The sequence below is a fragment of the Chiloscyllium plagiosum genome, unplaced genomic scaffold (assembly GCF_037043375.1).
Source record: "Chiloscyllium plagiosum isolate Xiang-an unplaced genomic scaffold, Cpla_swu_hap1 HiC_scaffold_52, whole genome shotgun sequence".
In the NCBI taxonomy this organism is placed as follows: Eukaryota; Metazoa; Chordata; class Chondrichthyes; order Orectolobiformes; family Hemiscylliidae; genus Chiloscyllium; species Chiloscyllium plagiosum.
The window spans coordinates 29255374-29278642 of record NW_028270190.1 but is presented as its reverse complement, the minus strand read 5'-3'; the positions used below and the strand labels follow the sequence as shown (position 1 = coordinate 29278642).

Below are 23269 nucleotides of genomic sequence, written 5' to 3'. Positions count from 1 at the left end.
CTTTCCAATAATTGGTTTTAAATTTGAAACGTAATTAAGTTGATCAATCTAGTGCTGGAAGATTCCAATCCACTGACGATGCCTCATGAAGGTGAATTACATTAAACTTTCAGCATTGGATGAATTTTTGGAATTTTATTGTTTGTATTATTTGTACAATTTATTTTGTTCCTTCTCAGAATAAGGAAACAGCTAACTTGAAAATTACCCACTCCCTATCTAAAGCCCACTGGTTTTGCCTATTAGGTTGTCCATCATGAACTTCTGGCTCTTTCTGGGCAGTGTGGCGGTATCTATTCTGGCTGTAGCCTCAACAGGCACATTTGATTCGAAATTGGATGAAGAATGGAAAAATTGGAAATCACAACATGGGAACCAGTACACCAAGGTAAAAGGAGAGTCTGTAATGTTAAGCTCACTCAGAATAGGAATGGTCTGCACACAATTGGCAGAGATTGAGAATATGTAGTTGCAGTCAATGAGAGGTATATGTTGAGTGAAGTGACATTGAGAAAATATTGATCTTGAAATTCAATGGGTATTCTCCAAGTTTCTAACTTCATTAGAGAACTGACCAAACACAAAGTCAATCAGTAGCGACTTGGTGTATCTTAATTTACTAGGATCCCGCTGCAGTTCTGTTGGATTTACTACAAAGACCACAAACCTGCCTCGAGAAGATTAAGATCCATTCTTGGTGTTGAAGAGGCAATTGTAAGTGGGTAACTTGGAGACAGAGGAATGGGGAAGCCGTCTTATCATCCCAAGCGGCCCATTCAATGAAGCGTCTCTTTGCCGACACCGACTTTACTCTGCTGGCAGCTTAGGCAGGTCTCTCACACAACAGGTTAATAAGGTATATAGATGCACAGTAATTGGCCATGTATTGGCCTCGGTTTTTTCGCAAGGACGTAGCTTATTGAATTCCCTGCCTGCCACTGGCTTAACCTTACTTCAGACAGGGACAGCTGGTAGTAGAGAGAACATATCCATTGTCAACGTCATTCATGACGGTCGATTAAACCATCCTCTTGTTCAGCTATTTTATTCTTAATTCACTTTCAGCATGAATCTCTCAGACTGGCAGCTCGACAGGTTTTGCTATGAGTGCGTTATTTTGAGTGGGGTGAGGAGAACCTGATTAATAATTTTCAGATCTGTGTGGGAGGATAGACCCTGACAGCAAAATGTTATTTCAGGTTTCACAAGCGGATTTTAATACTTCTGTATAATTTTATAAATGAAAGATGCTGCAGCCTGATTATATTAATCTCTTTATTCAGGATGAGGAGAGTTACAGGAGAATGATATGGGAGGACAATATGAGATACATCGAACAACACAACATCGAACACTCATTGGGAAAACGCACATCTAAAGTGGGAATGAACAAATTTGGAGCTCTGGTGTGTACAGGATGTATCGGCTGGGATCTATTTGATGCTGGTCATTGTGAAATTGTGAAGCTATATAATTGTGAAGTTATATTCAGCTACAGGAGCAGCACTTGGACATTTGGTCCTCCAAGCTGACTCACTCATTCAGTATACTCAATGGCTGATCTCACTTTACTCCAAATTATTGATTCATTCCTTCTCATTCCAGGTTTCCATAACCCGTAACTCCTCTGGAAATCAAAAACATCTCTCTCAAATTTGTGTATATTCAATGACTCAAGTCTCCATTTCTCTCTGCGGAAGAGAATTCAAATGACTAACAATCCCCTGATTCGATAATTTCTGCTCACTTGCACGATCAGATTCTGTACAACTAAATTGCATTAAACAACACTGGCTGGCTTGAGCTCCCTCTATGGACGGCAGTCACACTATGGATACACCTCTATGTTGTTAAGTCTTCACAGATACTGTCCATTATGACGTCTGGAAGCCGGAGTTGCATTCTGTACTGTGGAAGCTGTTCCCTTCGGCAACAATATTCTTCTTGAGTCTGCTGGATCTCTGGCTCCGTCCTACCTGTCGCTGACTAAACTTTATCTCACAGCAGTTAAACTAGTCTGCATTCCAATCAAATTGAAGTACATGATGCTGCTCTCTGTATTATTGCTCCTCATGACAATTGGTCATTTCCCCTATTCTTGGCATCTCAAACAAATGTGACTAATGACATCAACATTACACCAGCATTCCATGAATTGAAAATACATTAATTGAATTGAATTGGATTGAATTGAATTGAGCTGAACTGAACTGAACGGAACTGAATTGAATTGAATTGAATCGAATTGAAATTAATATGACATGTACTGAGGCACAGTGAAAAGAATTGTCTTGCGAACAATACAGGCATATCACAGAGTTAATTCGCATAGATAAGTAAATAATAGCGACAATGACGACGTCAGGCCTTGGTTCTGTACTCACCTTTTCCATCAAGAAAATCATCCTCACCTTTTCCATCAAGAAAACCCAGTTCTTACTGGGTTTGACAGGGTGAGTGCACAGATGATGTTGAAGCGAATGAGAGAGGCTCGGAATTGACATCATCGAATCACAATAACAGCGTTTTGAATCGAGGTGTGGAGGAATGCCTTCTCCCTGAGGCCTGAATGTCTTTGCAGGAAGATAGGATAGTGAAGAAAGCGTTTTTTATGCTCCCCTGTATTTGTCATGTTATTGAATACAGGTGTTGGGATGTCATGTTGCTGTTGTAGAGGACATTGCTTAGGCCACTGTTGGCATATTGCGTGCAAGTCTGGTCTCAATCCACTCGGAAAGATGTTGTGAAACTTGAAAGGGTTCAGAAAAGATTTATAAGTATTTTGGCAGTACTGAGGAATTGAGCAATAGGAAGAGGATGAACAAGTTGAGGTTGTGTTCTCTGCAGCGTAAGAGGGTAAGGAGTGACCTTATGCAGGTTTACAAAATTATGAGGTGCATGCATAGGATAATTGGATAAAGTATTTCTTTTCCCTGGGATCGGGAATCCAGAACTAGAGGGCATAGGTAAAGGGTGAGAGGGAAATGACAAAAAAGAGACCTAAGGGGCAACGTTTTCACAAAGTGGGTGGTACATGGATGGATCAAGCTTCCAGACCATATGGTGGAGGCTGGCACAATTGCAACATTTGAAGGGCATTTGCAATGTGTATATGAATAGGAAGGGTTTGGAGTGATACGGGTTGGGTGCTGGCAGGTGTGACGAGTTTGGGTTGGGATATCTGGTCAGCATGGACAGGTTGGACCGAAGGGTCTGTTTCCATAGTGTACATCTCTATGACACTAGGCCTCTCTGTATGCCTAATCTGAGAGAGATTCTTAAGCGGTAGGGGAATCAAGTGTTACAATGAAAATGAAGGAACTGGAACATGGGCAATTTTCAGTCAATCATAATGGAGCAAGGTGGAGGGGGCCACCAGTCTACTCATGTTGCTACTTCCTATGTTCTTATGGGTGAGGAAACAATTGCGCAAACTGAGTAAGACAGCTAAAATGCCTGTCAACGACATTGAGAGGAGTCCTTAGCTAAGGATAAACACCCCGGTGGGTGGTGACACCAATGAACATGCAGTACAGGTGGATAGCCTGGAAAATAGAATGGAATCTTTGCAGATAGCAGGGTGTGAGGAGACGTAGTTCAACGTAACTGTGGGAGACAGTAGATGGTCTAGCCCTTAAATGGAAACATTAAAATCAAGAAAGGAAAGGAAGATTTTCAGAGATTCTAGGTGAAGTTGGGACAAGGGTTGAAATTCGAAGTAAAATTGATTACTATTTCTAATTCTGGGTGAGAGTAGGAAGCAACAATCAATGGATCAGAGACAGAACTTTGACAGGGGTCAGAGTAGGACTGGAACAAGGCGTGCTCCATATCGCCTGCAAAAAGGCAGCCGCAACTCGGACTTTTGCATGTACCTAGGGCCCAGGTTATTACTCAGAGGATGGGACATATTCAATCCCCTTTTAAACCGATATGTGCCCCTCCCTCCCCATCAAAAAGAGACACCAGATGATTCAATACCAGTCTGCAACCTCAGTTTGATATGCAGACAGCCACAGTTCCGGATGATAAGTTATGTGATGATGGATAGCATCAAATCTGGTCCTTTTCTAACCATTCCAATCCAGTATCTTCATGAAAATGAACAATCTGAGTTTCGCATCTAAATCTAATGGTCCAAGGGGCATGAGGCCAACTCAAGACCAACGTCTTATCCGGAAATCAGGTCAGGCCGGTGATGAAATTTGAAATCCTCCTGATTGGGAAGGTTCATCTCAAACACCAATAAATCCCACCAATCTGAGGTGACTTAACCTATCCTTCCATGATGAAATTGACCTGTCAGGTTTTAATGATCGGAGAAGACTGATTCTTGCAAAATGAAACACATTATAAAGCCCCTGCCATTTTGGTAATTGAACGATCGAGCAGAGATATTTGAGCTGCTCGAGGATTCTCACACAGCTTTATATTGGATTGGGACGAAATGGATGGCCACTTTTTTGCCTGCTACTCATTTATTCAGTCAAAGATTAAACACGAGTAGCGAGTGCCCTCATTGCTTTCCCCGCACTTCATGCTAAAGTCAGCGAATATGTAGAATGTAGCTCTCTTACGTTATTGACACTTCTCCTACATAATCACCACTAAAAGTCAATCATTTCACCAACGTGTTTGAATTTTCAGACCAATGAAGAGTTCAATAAGCTCATGAATGGACCTCTCCGAATCGAAGCTGTTAACATGACTGAAATTGAAACTGATGAAAGAGATGAAAGTAGTGAATCTGAAGAAAGTCACATTCAATTGAGAACTGCAACTGTTGACTGGCGTCGAGAAGGATTAGTTACTCCAGTGAAAAACCAGGTAAAAATCAGAAAAAGCTCTCAAGTTTATTAAGTGCAGACATTAACTTCTCAACAGGATTGGACGTTATGATCAGCTTGTAGGAATTGTTAGGAAAGGCTACGTTTCAGTAGATCATTTTTAATCTAAATTGCTTCTCCTGCTTTCTTGTTGCATTTGTTTCCTGGTATTGGTATAGTCAGGCAAGGGAGCATGGTATATGTATCACTTGTAATGTTCGTGCTTTTACTCATAATATCTAGAGAATTTTTACTTCAAAATCAAATTCAATGGTTAGATTAAATTGTAAAATTGAAGTCTACAGGTACAATTCCGATGTAAGAAATACAAGCTCAGATGTAAATTGGCACAACTCAACAATGGTAATGTTGCAGGCTGCAGTGCCAAGCTTCCTTGTGATACCATGTCCAGTGTTATTCAAAGAATATTCGATCATATGCTCGATACCGCAACTTTTAAAACCACATTCACAGTTCACTTCTGTTGGGCCTTGTACCTCTCTCAATCATTCTTTCAAACTGGACAAGGCTGATCGACAGGAGAGCAGAGCCTGCTGGTAAGTATATGAAGTATTGTGTACAAATGGGAGTTGTAAAAGATCGGATTTTACTGTAATTCACGAAATGTCAGTTGCATTGAATGTTTGGGAGGGATACCGCCACGAGGCTCAGTGAGATTTCTCACTACCGTTATCATAGCCATCTCATTAGCTATGTCAATGCAGCTATAACATCCCGCATATCCGCTCCGAGTCTAACCTTCCCACACATTCTTCCCGGAACAATTCAATAGATTCCTGATTAGCGCCCGATATCCTGGGAGCTGGGACATTATGAAAAAGCTGCTGTGAACCCACATGAGCACGAACATGGTAACCTTGCCCTGCTCAGATAGGAATGCTTTCGAACATGCCAGAGAATGGTACAGAAAAACAACCAACATTGCCATAAAATGCTGTGTCAGAATCGCTGTGACCACCCACCTTCCCCCTCCGACACACTCTATCCCAGCCCCAGCACCCCCTCCTACCCAGATTCATGCTGTCACTGACGTCTTCCTCATCTTCAAAACCAACATCACATCGGCTTTGCCACTTCACTACCTCGGAATACCTCCCGCATGTACCAACACCAACAGCCATGCAAAACTTAAATCTCTCACCCAATCCTTCCCTTTCTGGCATTCCAGGAGATGAGAGAACACTGGAGGGCAGAAAGCTCTTGGATTGGTGGAGAGGTGTCTGACACCAGATTCCTCAACCTGTGAGGAGTGATTCCTGTTTCTCACAAGAAAACATGATGCACTCACATTCCACTAAGCGAGTAAATACCACTCATCACTCCTTTGTTAGCGCTCTGTCAGTCTCATTAATTCTTCAGTGTCTCTTTGCATTGGTCCCTGAAACTTCTGTCTCTCGTGTTCTGTCGGTTCCATCAGCATCTACTATCGCTCCGCAGGGAAAGAAGACACCTCCTCGTTCTCTGAGCATGAAAGTATTGCGGCCTCAGAGGAAATATCAGTAAGGCTGCGTCCAGCACACACCCTCAGCTCCCTGGGAATGTGAGCTGTTGAGGGTGTGGGAGCACAGTTTGGTAAGCCCCTCACTGTGTCATTTCCCACAGCACTCGGAGGGCTGCCAGCGACCCGGTACGGGCAGAAGAGACCGTGGTGTCGGCAAACATCGACATTTACCAGGGAACAGCAGATGCAGCAGACAGAGATGGACACTTGAAAGACGACAGGGATGCAGATACACTGTGGCAACCCAGATATCCCAATCAATGAATCATCTAACCTCCAAGGACAGTTTGGCAGTTGCCATGGAGAAGCAGACCCAGCACCCTCAGTGTCTGCTGGCTATGGCCACAAAGCTGTACCCCATCGCCCACTGCTCCACAGGCCTGTAGTCGAGGTGCCACTTTCTAATCACAAGTAATAGGGACAGTGCCCTGCTGGAGGAGGAAGCACACACAGGTCACTCCGAAGACCCAGACTCAAGATGTCATAGAGGTGGCTGAGTCTCCACCTGCTAACTGCTGCCCAGTTCTTCTCAGCATTGCTAGAGCTCCCTCACCCCCGCCAGACAGAAATGCTGCGAGGCTGACTGAACAAGCCACTGCAGGGCTAACAGGCAGCAACAAGGAGTACGATCCTTCCTGCCCAACACAGTAACCTGTATTCATTAAATCTGAAACAATGAAGGAAAGGGAGGTTTCGTGGCAAGCATGACAAACCTCGTACGTTATTTGATCCTTTTCGATAAGTGGTATCAGCTTGACCTTCCACTTGGCTGTTTCTCTCTCGGTGGAGAGAAGGCTTAATATAACTGCAGCACCATGATGCCGAATGACATGGTTACATCGGATCAATGTGTGTACTGAGAGCCTGGTGTCGCATGTTGAAGGTAGAGGAACAAGGTTTGCAGAGGTAAGGCTGTGCTGCTAACACCGTCACACCTCATCCAACAACTTTATGGAATCCCTTCCCATCCAAGATTCATTTTATTCACCATTGCATCTAGTGTTATCACCCATCCTCGCTCACAACTGCAATCTCCCAGACTTCTCAACGCACAGCCCTCAGAGGTGAAGAATTTCAAACTCTTCTTCCTGTGACAACAGTTCCCAATCCCCGAACTGGTAACTGGTCACTTTGTAGTTGAAACCAAGTCTCTGGATTGCATACGCAAAGACAACTCCCCCCCGCACCCCCACTCACCGCCACCCCCCCCCCCCCCCCCGCCCCCGCACCAGACTATAGTCGATCCCTGGACTGTGGACAAACAAATGCCAGATGCCAAAGTTCATGGGCAAGGCCCATACAACAGGAGCCTGTGCATCTTGCCCTGAGATGCTATTTGGTCTGATCGAACACCATGGTCGTTTGTAACCAATCGGAAACAGCATTCATCCTGTCCCTCTCTGAGAGCCATGCCATGTTCCCTAGATAGCCAATGCATTTTGTGAATTTGTCAAGAGGGGAAATTGAATAATGGGACAAGTTTTGCTAGTAAGGAGACTTTACATCATCAAATAATCCTCTTACATGTCAATGCTTCAAGTTGTTAGTCACTGCTGTAGAAATCAGATCAGTCCTCCTGGGAATAACCCTAAGGAGGCTGCTTGGCCTAAACACTGTCTCCGCCAGGAACTCAGCTCCAGTGTGGACCAGCTAGCGGGAAATTCTCCGACATCTTCAAACTCTCTCTTCTACAAGCTGAAGTCCCAACCTGCTTCAAGAAGACCACCATCATCTTCGTAAGTGAGGAAACAAAACTCATGCATTGTTCCTTAATGACGACCGACCAGTGGCCTGAGCACAATAATCATGAAGTGCTTCGAGAAGCTGGTGAGGGTCCACATCAACTCCATTCTCCCAGCCTGCCTCGGTCACTTAAAATTTGCCTTTTAAAGTAACAGGTCCAAAGTGGGTGAAATATCTCTCGCCCTGCACCCCGTGAACATCTGGAAAAGGACACTTTTGTCAGACTCCTGCTCATTGACTACCCCTCTGCCTTCAACACTCTTATCCTCTCTACATTGAACTCAAAACCCTGTGACATTGGTCATGATTTTATCCTCTGCAAATGGATCCGCAGCTGTCTGACCCACAGATACCAATCATTGAAGATAGGCAACTGCACCTTCTCCCGAATAACCTTCACCACTTGCGTCCCCCAAATAATGAGTGCTCAACCAGTTACTGTACTCCCTTTACACCCACGAATCCCGAACGAACACCATCTATACATTCACTGACGACAGCACTGTAACAGGAGGGAGTGATTAGATTTTTTTAGATTACTTTACAGTGTGGAAACAGGCCCTTCAGCCCAACAAGTCCACACCGCCCCGCCGAAGCGCAAACCACCCATACCCCTACATTTACCCCTTTCCTAACACTACGGGCAATTTAGCATGGCCAATTCACCTGACCTGCACATCTTTGGACTGTGGGAGGAAACCGGAGCACTCGGAGGAAACCCACGCAGACACGGGGAGAATGTGCAAACTCCACACAGTCAGTCGCCTGAGGCGGGAATTGAACCCGGGTCTCTGGCGCTGTGAGGCAGCAGTGCTAACCAATGTGCCACCGTGCCGCCCACTGACAACGAAATTTGACAACGATGAATGAAAAGACAGAAGGGAGATAGAGAGATCATTGACGTGGTGCAATGAGAATAGTCTCTCTCTCTCTCTCAATTTTGGTAAAATTAAATAGCATATAATTGACTTCAGAAGGAAAGGAGAACAACACGCTTCAATCTACATTAATGGGAATGAGGTTGAGAGAATGGCAAATGTCAAATTTCCGAGACTGACCATAATGGACAATCTTTCCGGGAAATACCATGTGTTTGTGCCGTTGGAAAATATACAACAACGCCTCTTCTTCCTCAGAGAGCTCAGGAATTTTGACATGTGCATAAGGACCCTCACTAACTTCTACAGTTGCACCTTTGAGCGCATACTGTCTGGGTCTGGAAGGCCAGGTATGACAACTGCGAAGCTCAGGATCATAACAAACTACTAAAGGTTGTGTGCGCAGCCCAGGCCATTATGGAATCGAATACTCTATTAATGAACTCCACTGACACATCTCGCTGCCACGAAATTGCAAGCAACATCACCAAGGATCTAACTCACCCCGGTAATGTACTCCTTACATGCATTCCGTCAGGTAGAAGACACTGAAGCTTGAACACATCCACCAGCAGGTGCAGGAACAGCTTTTCCCCAGCTGTTATTAGACGTTTATGAGACTCTCTTGTTCAAATCATACTGATCTTGCTGACATTGAATTTGCCTTGTGCCCACTCTCTGCAATGTACCATTTTCCAAGTCTTTTTTGATCTCTTCATCCTCGCATACTTCATCCTCGCATACTTCATCCTCGCATCCTCGTGCCTATATTGCTCATAAACAAAGGGTTTCACTGTTGTTCGCGACACGTGACAATGCATAAATCAAATCAAATCCGAACCTAGGCACACCGATATTCACAGATTCTGTGTAATTCTGAGAAACTTGAACAAACATTTAGACTAAGAACATTAGTGTGAGACTGTGTTCCATATGAATGTAGATGCAAACTGGAGATCGTTTTTAGATCAATATGATTTAATGTGGTTATGTTTCTGTCAACACTAGGGTCAATGTCATTCTGACTGGGCTTTCAGTGCAACTGGTGCCATAGAAGGACAGTGGGCAAAAAGGCATGGAAAACTGGTTTCTCTCAGTGAACAGAATCTGATTGATTGTAGACTAGGACATATTGATGCTCTGGTTCAAACGCATTGATCGCCTTTGATCTGGTGATTCAACTTCAAGGCATCAACTCTGCTGAAACTTACCCTTACATCGGAAAGGTAAATCCCCAAGACTTCTAGAAAGGTTGTGGTGGAGTCGGGATTCATTCTCATTTCGTTTTATTTTATTTCTTCTCTCCTGACTGCGTTCGCTTGTAAGTTTTCTTGTGTTTTTAATTTAATGACCTCTTGGTGAAGCGCAGCGAAATCTGTGAGTGTGTCGAGCAGCATGAACTCACAACGGAGATAGCCGAGAGAGTTTTGGTTCCTGATGGCGCCTGTCCTGACGCTAATTCATGGCTGCTCAGGCGGTGATGAATCTAGGTCCCTGGCAGTGTCCATATCCAGTACAGTTTCGTGCAGGCAACAGATGAGCTCTGTTTTTGTTCATGACAATATCTGTATCTAACATAGATTCACAAAATTAGCTGAGGTCCATCAAGTCCTCTTTGTGACCAAGGCATCAGCGGAGTCAAGATGCTGCGAAAGATTGGGCGACATTCATTCCGACGGTGAGAGAGAACGGGACACATGCCTGACCAGCATGTTCATGATGGAGCACTTAGCAAGGACTATATAATCTTTCAGCACTCCCAGTCATCTCAACCTTATCTTGGAATGCTCTCCTACATCTTGACACAACATCTCGTACCCTCAGACAATCGGTCTGAGGAGTTAAGAGTACTTCCATTTCTGTGAATTAATGTTCACCATTCCCACAGTTCAAAGATGTGGAGGTGAGGGGATTGTCTATGTTAAGCTAACCATAGTGCGCAGGGAATTATAGGTTAGGTATGCAAGCCATGGGAGACGCAGGATTACAGGGATAAGGTAGGGCCGAATGGGCACTTTCTACACTCTGGGGATTCTCTGATACTGTGAGTTAGCATGTGGATGTGACGTTCAGCTGAATCAACGGAACATTGAGCATGTTCTGTCCTTCAGTCGGGTACGTGCACCATCCACTATAAAAGTTAACATACTAACAAAGCGAAGTACAGATCTGAAGAGTCAGAAATAAAGATAATTATTTTAGTCTGTCTGCTTCTCCCATATGCCCCATCGGGCTGGTCAGTCACTCTAATATAAGCTGCAATTTTACATGAAAAGGAACAATTTACGTTTGGAGTGTGAGCTATAAGAAGTTATAAACGCTTGATGAGAAATCTTCGAATTATGTGCTCATGTCGTTGGTCGGTCTGTGTGTAAATATAGTCCTTTGTTAAGAGAGGTGTTTACTCTTTAGGAATGTCATTTACCGTGCAACTTGCTGGGTTGACATTTGGCATATTGTGTGTAATTAAGAAACTTGGCTTGAATCTATACTCAGGAGACTTTTTTGCGTAAGTTGCTTTCCGGTTGATGTTGTTCCTCCAGAAGCTGTTGTTGTCTTTCTACACATCACAATTGCCCCGAATACTGGATTTGATTGGGATCAGCCTCTTGCTTGCAAATCCCAGCTCTTTGTCTCAGTGCCACACAGTTTCAGCTTGTTCTTCAGTTCATTCTTCAAATCCTTACCCCAGCTCTTCCACACTCTCATGTCTGGACTTATTGTAGATGACTTGTGCGTTATTATCCAGGACAGCTGTTGCTTTTGTTTTGGGGTTGTGTCAACATTGTTTACTTGTTCCTGTGGTAATCTGAGGCCACGCAGACTTTAAGTTCATTGTCTGCCAATCCACTCTGCTCTCCAAAATCCAGCGTTTCATTGGCCAAATAAACAACTGAATGAAAGAAACACTCTCTTCATGTGACAGGTGTACATGAACTGGTGACTGGGCATCACTCTAAACTAAACCTATTCTCTGGCGATGTTTTATGGAGCTGATGGCCTCTCACTCACTGGCTGGCGAGTCAACAGTAACAGAGTCTCCTCTTTTCATGAAGCCCAGTGTACGTATTGTCACTCGGGCACTGAGCTGGACAAGAGAAGGGCTTTGCACAACTTACAGCCCCAAGGAGTGGTCATTACCAGCCAGAGGCCAGTGGCCCTGCTCAACAGGAATGCAGTAACATTCAGTACAACAACAATCTGAGGGCTGGTATTGATCTTGGGTAACAGACCAACAGTAAGTGATTGAGTGAGAGGAGGGGAGGTGACGATCACAACACAGCTTTCTGTAGGGTTGTGTTTGGCTGGGGTGTGGTGTGGTGCAGTAAGGTCACATATCAGCAGGTGTACTCTTCCTCAACTGGTACTTGAGATTTCCCGACCCCTAAAGCTACAAACAATGCTGAACACATTTGCATATCGTTGTCCTCTCATGTTGAGCACCTCACCCACCCCTGAATGAATTATATTGGCATTGGGATCAGAACTGCTCAGTATTATAAATTGCCAATTTGGCAGCCTCAGTTTGGTGTCCAGCACGAATACTCGGCTTGTGATTCATTAAGCCTTTAGTCCCTAATTTACACTCCACAGTTGGGGAAACGACATGATCTCAAGAGTGAAAGTGAGAATGACACCCCTTTCCATCAAGGCATGACGTGACATCAAGTAGCCCATGAAAATCTGGAGTGAATGGGAATTGGAAGAAAAGGTTCCTTTTGTTGTAATTATATCGAACACACTGGAAGGTGTTTGCAGTTATTTGATATCTTTCTGCTCAGGACATGTCGATCGGAGCCATCTTCAGCTGCTTCGTCACTGGCCTTCTATCCAAAAGGTACGCAGAGGGAATATCTACACGATTGTCAGTACCATTTGAATTCATCACATTTTGATGAAATCTGTGTCCAATGCGGCAAAGTGTGGACAATATCTCCACTTGCGAAAATAAATGACAAATAACATTCTCACCAGACAAGTGCCAGACAATGACATAATCCAACATGGGAGAGAATTTAACCATTACTGAATCGCACACTATCAACATCTCTGAAGCCTTTCCATCAACCAAACAAAAGCCAAGGATATGGTGAAATACTTGCACTTCCCTGGATGACTGCAGCTCCGACAACAAAGAAAGAAACAGTCATTTTATTGGTTGTCTGCTATAGACATTGGACAGATTGGGCAGTAGATCTTGGAAACGAGCAGATATAACAGAATTGCTGATAAGGGTGATTTGAAATTCCTCAATATTAATTGGAACATCCGTGGTGCAGATTATCTGGATGGAGATGATTTTGTTAGGTGTTTCCAGGAAGTATTCCTGACGCAATAAGTAGATATGCCGACTGGGGGTGGGGGGAGGGGGGGGGGTGGGGGGGAGGGCATATTGGATTTGGTGCGAAAGGAAAGAACTCAAAAATGGATTGAGGAAAGCTGGTTGGGGGCATGAAAAAGCCTTGGCGAAAGGATTTGGAAAAATCCAAGTGTTTTGCTCGCGTACATTAGGAATAAGAAAATGATCTGAGAGAGCGGAAGCTGGATCCAAGCCAGTGGATAAACTTAAGCACTGAGCGTGGCGAGATAGAGAAGGAGCAAAATGAGTTTTTTGCTATTGTATTCATGAGAGAGAGGGAGCTTGATGTAAGAGAGAATACTGGGGAAGAGCTTAATACGCTTGAGCAGATTCATATTAAGAATGTGGATATGGTGGAAATTCTGGAAAGCATGAGTATTATTCAATCTCGAGGGCCGGATCAGATATATTCACATTTCCTACGAGAAGTGAGGAATGAGATTGCTGCACCTCTGGCAATAATCTTTGAATCCAACCTCCCCATGGTAGTTCTTCATGTTTGGAGGGAGGCATATATTGTAATTCTCTTCAGGGAAGTAAATAGGGAAAAAACCTGGAAATTATTGTCTAGGTTGGTTTAGGTCTGTGGTCAGCAAGGTACTGAAAAATGTTCGCAGATATAGGATTTTGGATTGTTTGGATAAATATTTTTGATTAAGGATTGTTGTTTTTTTTATAATTGGGTTGGATAAAGAAGTGGAAAGTAACCAGAGACGTTTACCCAGGAAAAAGGCTGTCAGGAGATGTCATTTGTTTATGGTCACTGGAGAAAGTAAAGGGAAGATATCAAAGGTTGGTTATTTCCGCAAAGAGTTTTTGATGCGTGGACTGCACTGCTAGCTTTGGTCGGAAAGTTAGAGACATTAAGAAGATTTAAGCGGCTGCTGGTCAAGCACATGCACGGCAGCAACTTGAGAGGAGTGTATTTAGGTTGATCTTAGATTAAGATAAATGTTTGGCACAACATTGAGGTCCGAAGAGCCTGCACTGTGCTGCACTGTTCAGTGTTCTATGTTTGACACTGAGTAGATTTGACACCATCCAGGACATTCACTACATTTGTCTGGCATCAAATCCACAAATATTAATTCCCTCCAATATCATCACAAAGTGATAGCAGTCTATACAATCCACGAGCTACAGCTGTGAAGTTGACCGATGGACTGTAGACAGAACCTTCCAAACCGAAGACCACTTCTGCTAAGGACCGTAGTAGGTACAGTTAACACCACCCCCTGAAACATCCCCTCAAATCACTCACCATTCCTGCTCAGAAATTTATTGTCATTCCATCACCGACTTTGGGTCAAACGCCTTGAACTCCCTCTCGGACAGAATAGTACCGATCAAAATTTCTGCAAATGTTCTGGAAGGCAGCTCATCACACCTTCTCCAAGCCAAGTTTGAATGAACGCTGACACAGTCTGCCACAACGACATTTTAATCCATTTTGGAATTAAATCTCGGTGTTTGTGGCAATTCCTCCTGCTACACCCACCCATTTCGATATCACTCCCAGTATCAATCTCACCCCAGAGTTAGCGTCATGTTCTGCCCTGTGTCCTGAAACTGAAGTAACTGCAACATTGGTGAGAAGTAATTGAAAATTATTGACCATCAGAGAGTAGCAAAGTCACCACATTTATAATTTTCCAATTTTCGTGTAAACACGGGCATCGAGACCATACTTTAGACAATCAATATACTATATCGTTTCCAACATGCAAGAATTTACAGAAAGGCCGAGGGGTGCAGGTGTATAATTCCTTGGAAGTGGAGCCGAGTATAGATAGGATGATGAAGGAGGAATTTGGCACAGTTACCTTTATTGTTCAAAACATTGGTACAGGTATTGGGACGTCTTATTGCAGCTGTACAGGACATTGGTGAGGCCACTTTTGTAAAACTGTACACACGTTTGGTTGCTCTGTTAAAGGGAGGATGTTGTTAACTTTCACAGGGTGCAGAAATTATTGACAAGGATGTTGCTGGGATTGGGTTTCAGTTATCGGGAGAGACTGAATAGGCTGGGTCTTTTCTCCAAGCGGAGGAACAGATGCTGAGGGGTGACATTATCAAGGTTTATAAAATCATGAAATACATGAAGCGGGGAAGAGCTAAATGTTTTAGCCATGGGATCAGAGTCCAAACCTAGAGAGCAGAGCCTTAAGATGAATGGGGAAATATTTGAATAGGTATTGAGACTAATACGAATTAGTTGTAATCCAATGACTCTAATGGTGTAATTATTGACGGTTTGGGAAACGTTTATCTGCATGTGAAGAATTTAATTCACTATTGTATGATCACAAGTTTCAGATGAGTCGACCGAAAACTGTGAAGAAGCTCAACTCGTTCTAATGTAGTTTCGGTATGAGCTAACGAGATGGTGAGCCTGATTGGGATATTGAGTTGTCAAGACAAAGTACTTTTTTTTTCTCACATTTCAAGTCATTTGTAATACCTTTGCTTCGTCTCAGTGTAGAATGTTTCGAATACATTGAGCAGTAAATATTAAGCTTGAGTCAAGAAAACCCTAAAAATGATCTGAGATGTAACTGTCTCGCGCCGAGGACCAAGTATGTATGGAATGACCTGCCTGAAGAAGTGGTGGAGGTTGGTACAATTACAAAATTATAAAGGTACGGCGATGGGTATATGGATTGGAAATGTTCAGGGCCAAGTGGTCGAAAATGGGACGACAATACGTCAGGATATGTGACCGGCGTGGACGAGTTGGAACAGACGGTTTGTTTCATGCGAAGTCGCGCAAAATGTGCCTTTTTCTAAACAAATAGTGAACAAATATCGCACAGGTTTGGGAACATAAATTGGCAGCCAAAGTCGGAATACAGAAAAGTATCAAGCAAAGAAAAAATAGTTTTGTTATGATCTTAATGAGTATTCATTTTGAACATTTTATTTAAAATATAGCATGGACGCTACTGCAAATTTAAGCCAGATAAAATTGCTGCTAAAATCACGAACCGCAAATGGGTTTCGGGAGGCGAGGCAGCATTGGAACAAGCAGTGAGAGAGATAGGACCGATGTCTGTTGTGATTAATGCAAGTCTGAAATCCTTTCAACATTATCAAGGAGGTAAGTAGCAGAGCACTGGACGATGTCTTTGAATCAGATTATCGACTGTTCAAGAAAAGGTATTAGAAATCATACATCTACAGACATATTTACTGTCACTATTTTGGTATTAATATTACTGCAAAGTTCACCATGGACCATGACCCTTACCCTTGTTCCTGCCTACGCTCCCCCCTGTTACATGCCGTCCAGCTCTGTCAGATATCATCGAGTTAAAGCTAGACCATGCTACAAGTTGAGCTCATGAATGGTAATGAGAAATGGACCTGCTCCCATTCAGAGTAATGCAAATAGCTAAAAACGTTGTGTTATAGCTAAGAGAACTGATAGTGAGGTGTAACTGTCCTGATGTGCTGCTGAGTGCCTTCACAAGTCAGCGTTTTATGAATTGTAAACTGAAGACGCTACACTCACTGTATCTGGATTAAGAGGAAGGGCGAGACCTTCGACTTGAAATGTCTTCGCGTCCTGCTGAGAGTCCTTCACCCTCTGCTCCACCTCTTCTCTCAGCAGCTGTTTCTATTTTGTTCTTGATCTCCTCTCGTGTGGCAACGCGAGATGACTTGCAAAGACGGTGGTCTGAACAGGGAGGTGGACGCCTGCACAGCTTCCTTGTGATGATGACACAGGTCGTCTCCATGTGCAGGACTATTCCCTATTGACTTCATCAACATTTCAAATCACAAATCACTTCTACTCTACAACCCACAATTGGAGACAAACTGGAAAATACTGATTGCAGAGTGGAGCTGCTTCATCACTCCAGGTGTAGGATTTTGTAAGTTAACAGAATCTGTTAACACACATGGCAGCAAACAGATGTTTCACACGGTCAGATACCATGGTCAGTGTGTTCTGCAAATGTCTGGTAAATTATTTCTACATCGAAAGTAATCTCAGCAAGATACTATGTCAATCATCGATATACAAACAACGTCAAAAATAACACAAAATGGAAGAATGTAATCAAGGTCGGACCTTCAATTGGAAAACAGAAAGTCTGTGATTGGGTGGAACAAGGACATTAAATAAGAAAAGGGATGGTGGTCCAGTGCCAGCAGGAATAGAATGGAGACAATTAAAGAAAGTAAAGAAATGCATGCAGTAAGTTTCAGGGCCTGAGGGAGTGTCATTTAAAAAAAAAGACCTCGGGGCCCGCGTGCACAGTTCCATGATTTTGGAGTCACACGGAGACAGGGTAGTGAAAGCAGCATTCGTCAGTGCATTGGGTATATGCTTTGGGATGTCGTGTTCCAGCTGCACAGAACATTGGTAAGGCCAGTTTTAGAAATTTATGTTAAAGTCAGAACTTTCTGCGATAAGAAAGATTTTGTTAAATTTGAAAGGATCCAGAAAATATTTACAAGGACTTAGCAAGGGTTGAAGTATTTGAGGGTTTGAGTGAAGCTGCATTGAGTCCAGCTTAGAGTTTTGCTGGAGAAGCACAGCAGGTCAGGCAGCATTTGAAGAGGACGAAAATCAAGTTTCAGGCAAAAGTCCTTCCTGATAAAGTCGATTTTCCTACTCCTCAGATGCTGCCTGACCTGCTGTGCATTTCCAGCATAAGTCTAATCTGGACTCTGATCTCCAGCATCTGCAGTCCTCACTTTCGCCCGAGGCTGAGAAGGCTGCAGCCTTGTTCGCTGGTACGACAGAGACTGAAGGGTGAGCTTGTGGAGGCTCATAAACAATAATGGGTATGGGACGAATAAAGAGAAGGAGAGTCCAAAACTAGAGACCATACGTTTAAGGTGAGAAGGGAAAGATTTAAAAGTTATCTGAGGAGCAATGTCTTTATACAGAACATGGTACGTGTCTGGAATGAAATACCAGAGGAAGTGGTGGAGAGTGATACAAATACAACATTAGAAAAGGCATCTGGATGGGTACATGAACAGGAATGGTTTACAGGGATATTGGCCAAATGCTGGAAAATAGGACGAGATTAGTTGAGGATATGTGCTCAGCATGGACAATTTCGATCGAAGGATCAAGCATTTCTCCGCTATAAAACTCTATGACTCTGAAGAATGTGCCGAGAGGAAGTGAGAATGGGAGAGGCGATGTCATTGGGAAACATTGATTAAAGTCAACAGATGTAATGGTGCGGAGTGAAGACGATCAATTTGAAAACAATCAGTAAAAACAGACATGTCAGTGTTCATTAATCAAAGCTGAATTAACACGAATTAAATATTTCACAGATAAACCATTTAATATGTGTCTCCTTACAGGAGTTTACTATGATGAAAATTGCAATGGATATGTAACCGATGAAGTGCTGGTGGTTGGTTTTGGAATTGAGGATGGAATGAACTATTGGCTGGTTAAAAACAGGTCCGTACTCTATGAAATAATAAACACCTGATCATAGACGGAGAAGGGACAGTGACATGGAATGAATTTTCTGTCTCTGTGCTGCAAACTGTGTGTCTGTTCAGCGAGCACGTAACACTGTGTTTATCTGGAAGTGAATGCTTAATGGTTGTGCTGTCTGAGATGATATTAAAAAAAACGTCTGAGGCAGGTATCCCATTACCAAGTAACGCTGCACTTACAAGTGAACAGTTCGTGACTGAAGGATTGCTTCATACAGAGGCAGGCATCAGAGTGTCATTATCCCTGAATCACAACCATTTTTTAAACTTACCAGTACAAATTACAAACATACGGTTAAAATTAACAGCTATACACAACAAAAGACAATTTACTGGGGAAATGGGCGGCAAAGTCAGATCCCAAACACAACTGTACAACCTGTTCACAGGGAAACAAGGACAAAGCTCGAATCACTTGTCACTGGAGCACTGACGGGATCAGATTAACAGCCCCAATTCTTGAACGTTGAACATAGAAGTTTACAGCCCAACACATGCCTTTTAACACTCGATGTTGCGCCTACCTGTGGAACCAATCTGAAGCCCATGTAACAAACACTATTCCATTCTCGTCCATATGCCTGACCAATGACCATTTAAATACTCTGTAATGTGGTAATACCTCTACTGTTGCAGGCAGAGTTCCAAGCCCCTACAACAATCTGAGGAAAGAAACTACCACTAACATCTGTCCAATATCTATGACTGTTGATTTTAAAGCCCTCCTGCCAGCCATCGCCATTCAAGGAAAAAAGCCACTCACTATCCAACCTATCAAATATTTTAATTAACTTATGTGTCTCAATTAATTCACCTCTCAAAAGTTTTCCTAACGAAAACAGCCTTAACTCGCTCAGCTTTTCCTTTTACTATCTCCCTCCATAATTCGCGATTTCCCAGTAAATCTCATCTGAACCCATTCCAAAGCATGCACATTCTTCCTGTAATATGGTGACCAGAACTGTGCACATTACCCAGAGTGTGTTTGCAACAGAGTTTAGTCCGGCTTGAAGCATGATCTCCTATTTCCGAAACTGAATCCCCCTATCAATCAAAGTTAACACACCATATGCCATCTCAATAACCCTATCAACCTGGGAGGCAACATTCAAACATCGATGTACCTCGACACCGAGATCTCTGTGCTCATCTACACAAGCACGAATCTGACTATGCGCCCATTACATTGGATTCCTTCCAAACTGAATCACCTCACACTTTTCCGCATCAAACTGCATTCGCCAACATTCGTCACAGCTCTTCAGCTTATCTACTTATCTCTGCAATCCATACATCCTTAGTAACTGTCCACAATTCTAACGAACTTAATGTCATCCGCATATTAATCCACAATACTTCTGTGCTCTCATTCAGTTCATTTATATAAAAATCGACTAAAATAAGTGGATCCAAAACTGATCTTGTAGTACTTCATTAGTAACTGAACTCTAGAATGAATATTTTCCATCAACTACCACCGTCTGTCTCCTTTCAGCGATTTATTCTATGAGGCGTCGCTGGCTGCCATTATTACAATCACAGCAGTCAGGCTTGGAAGAAGCAGTCACATCTTCAGGGCGAGGTTGGATACAAAATGTTTGATTAAATAAGTCCTGTGGTTCGGGTGAATATACACACACAAAGACACACACACTGACACATACACACATTTCTACATGATTTCCCAGAGGAAAACGTATGTGGGTGGCTTATAAAAACATAGACATTGTTGTTTAATAAGGTAGATAGTATTACAGTGTAATGCGTGCTGGAATAGTTTGGTAAAGCTGGAAATGTGATTGGGGCAGGGTAACCGGATATGGAACAAATTTTGAGGCCGAAGTATCCTTGCAGTTCAGGAGACACTGGGTAACCTGTGCCCAAATCAACTCATGCTCTGCACAGACTATATCCTGTAGCAGGCAATCTCAGAACGATGATGGTAAAAAAAAACTCTGAGAAAATCTCCTCCTCCATACAGCAAGAAGGAAATCTCCAGGAGGCCATCTATAAAGCTCTCACTCGTCCCTATTTACTTTCCCCTTCATATCTACTCCAGCTGCAGACCTATCCCTGATAAGGATCTCACCTCATGCCATTTTAAATGTTGTAGTAAGTCCATACGGACTGTACAGATCAGCAATTGATGTAAAAGAAAACCATTGACTCTTTCCAGCCTGATGCAACTTATTCTTTACAACTCATTATCTAGCTCAGTAATTCCAGAATTCAGTCCCTAAAATAATTCCAATTGTATACCAGAGTTAAAACAGATGCTTCTCCAAACATATCTCTTTTATTAGCGTTTTGATTCGAACACCAATGGATTTTCTTATTTTCCAGCTGGGGAACAGACTGGGGTGAAGACGGGTACATCAAAATTGCTAAGGATAGAGGGAATCACTGTGAAATTGCCAGTTTTGTGCGGTACCCTGTCGTGTAACGAGCCAACTGATAAGACAGAACTTCATCAATCCCAGCTGAAAAAAAAACCGGATCATTTCTGTTAATGCTGACTCATTCAAAGACATTGCTTTAATTGTCTGCTGCAAATTTAAAAAGTGAAATAATAACGATTTTTGCACATTTCTATCGCTTCATATAAAACCAATGGTATTGTCTGATTGATACAAAAAGCCACTGTAAATGACAGAATGAATACATTCTCCAGCTTGTAGAAGACAATAATCTGCATATCCTGCTGATGTCCAACAATAAAGTAAAGGCTGCCAGCAATCATTTTCAGAGCTTGTTTGTTCCAAAGGAACGTATTTGTCTTTGTGTCGAATTAATTGTTTTGTCTGCTATGAAATATATTGTCAAACCACGTTGTAGACAAATGCACAGAAAACTTGAAGAGTCTGTGTTTTTTGACACAAGCACAGTTACTGAATAAATACAATGGGGTTGTTGAGGACAATAAGGCTTAATTGAACAGAGTCTAAGCAGAAAAACTCCCGGAAACAGGTTAAGCTGGCCAGACTGTAGACTGGGAGTGTCCCGATGAGATTCAGTTCAGACAAATGCGAATATGTAATTCATCTATTGATTGGTACTGAACAGAAAAACTGGTAAACTGAGTATTTTAAGTATGGCAAAGCAATGCTGGTGGAGAACCGTCAATGACAAAAAGAGGTCACACACAGATCTGTGAAATAGACGAATACTAGTTTATTTCTGACGATATCATGGGCAGGAGAAATTGCTAGGAATGGTACAGCATGGACACACTGCACAGATAATTCCAGGTTTTTCCATCCCGTGTTGTAGATACAAATACTGTGCATAGTGTTACATCCGTGTTCCAGTCGAGCATTGTTAATTCCAAGACAATATGAATTAAATTGTATTGAATGGAAAAATAAATGTAATTGTAACAGGGATGTCCGTTCCTCATCTAGTGCAGGTGCTCATCTCCAGTATCCTCGTTTCAATGCTTATGCAGGTTGGTGTCCAATCTTCAGTCGAATCAGGTGTCACTCAGTCTAGGTAGGCTTTGTGTGGTTCAGTACTTGAGGAGACTGGGGATGTCCTTGCATCACTTCGATAGAGATGATGCTATTATGAGCGAGGAATACAGTTGTCAGATCATCTAAGGAGTGTATTCATTGAATCTGGAAGCTGTTTAGAAAATGGTTTGTTTTGCTGTTTTGTTACTTAGCTGATTGTGGTCAAGTTGAGGCATTTTGCGTATGTTGTGTTTAGTTGATAACCGACATGGCTTCTGCAAACAAGTAGTGGGCAGGCAGAGTAGTTTATTTTTTCTCTGACAATTCCTCCTTTTTTGTTTTTGTCTGATAACTGGGTTTGAGGTGAAGGATGTGCGTCGCAAGAACCAGGGGGTTATCTGACGCGGTCGGGCTAGCATCAGTTGGGTAGTATTTGGAGTCCCAGTCCAAAGCTACCCATTCCGTGTCAGTTGCAAAGTTATTGTTCGAGTGGGTCTTCATTGATGCATGGTAAGGGGACGGGGGTAACACCTTGAAGCACAAACGCGGGCGATTTAAACACATTTTAATAGCCATGCAAAAAGTGCGACATCGACGATGATAGTAATGACGAATATGAATCCCTGTAGCAAGGCTGTGCCTCAGGAAAACTGCCACAGTTGTTGCCCAGTTCCATAGGTCCCATTTTGGTTTTTAGTTGAGCAGCACTGCGGTAGCGCATTGGATATGCCAGGCTGGCTTACTGATGTCCTCACTGGGGTTAGGTATGTAAGTACAGCAATCGGAAACGATGAGGGCGCATGCGCCCACTTTCTCGAACAGCAGATAATCCTGGATCATCCAGTTTTGCAGAGTCACATTGGGGATGCCAACAGTTTTGGCATTCAGCTGGTCGTTGGTTACCTCCTCCAAGGTGGAGGCCAGCTGATGAGTTTTTATTTAGAACGAGTGGTTGCATATTTGGATGAAAGGATAGAGAGAACCAGGTCAAGATTGGTGAGGCTTCGCTTGCT

The 23269-nt window shown here is 42.9% G+C and overlaps 1 pseudogene across 1 annotated transcript; it reads left to right on the top strand.

The window, feature by feature from the left end:
- The first annotated feature begins 227 nt into the window (after window positions 1–227).
- Window positions 228–21424, top strand: LOC148134901 (procathepsin L-like; annotated as a pseudogene). Its single transcript, XR_015755620.1, has 7 exons — window positions 228–388; window positions 1284–1406; window positions 4648–4827; window positions 9978–10195; window positions 16264–16429; window positions 18664–18766; window positions 21151–21424. The product of XR_015755620.1 is annotated as a procathepsin L-like (transcript).
- Window positions 21425–23269: the final 1845 nt, after the last annotated feature.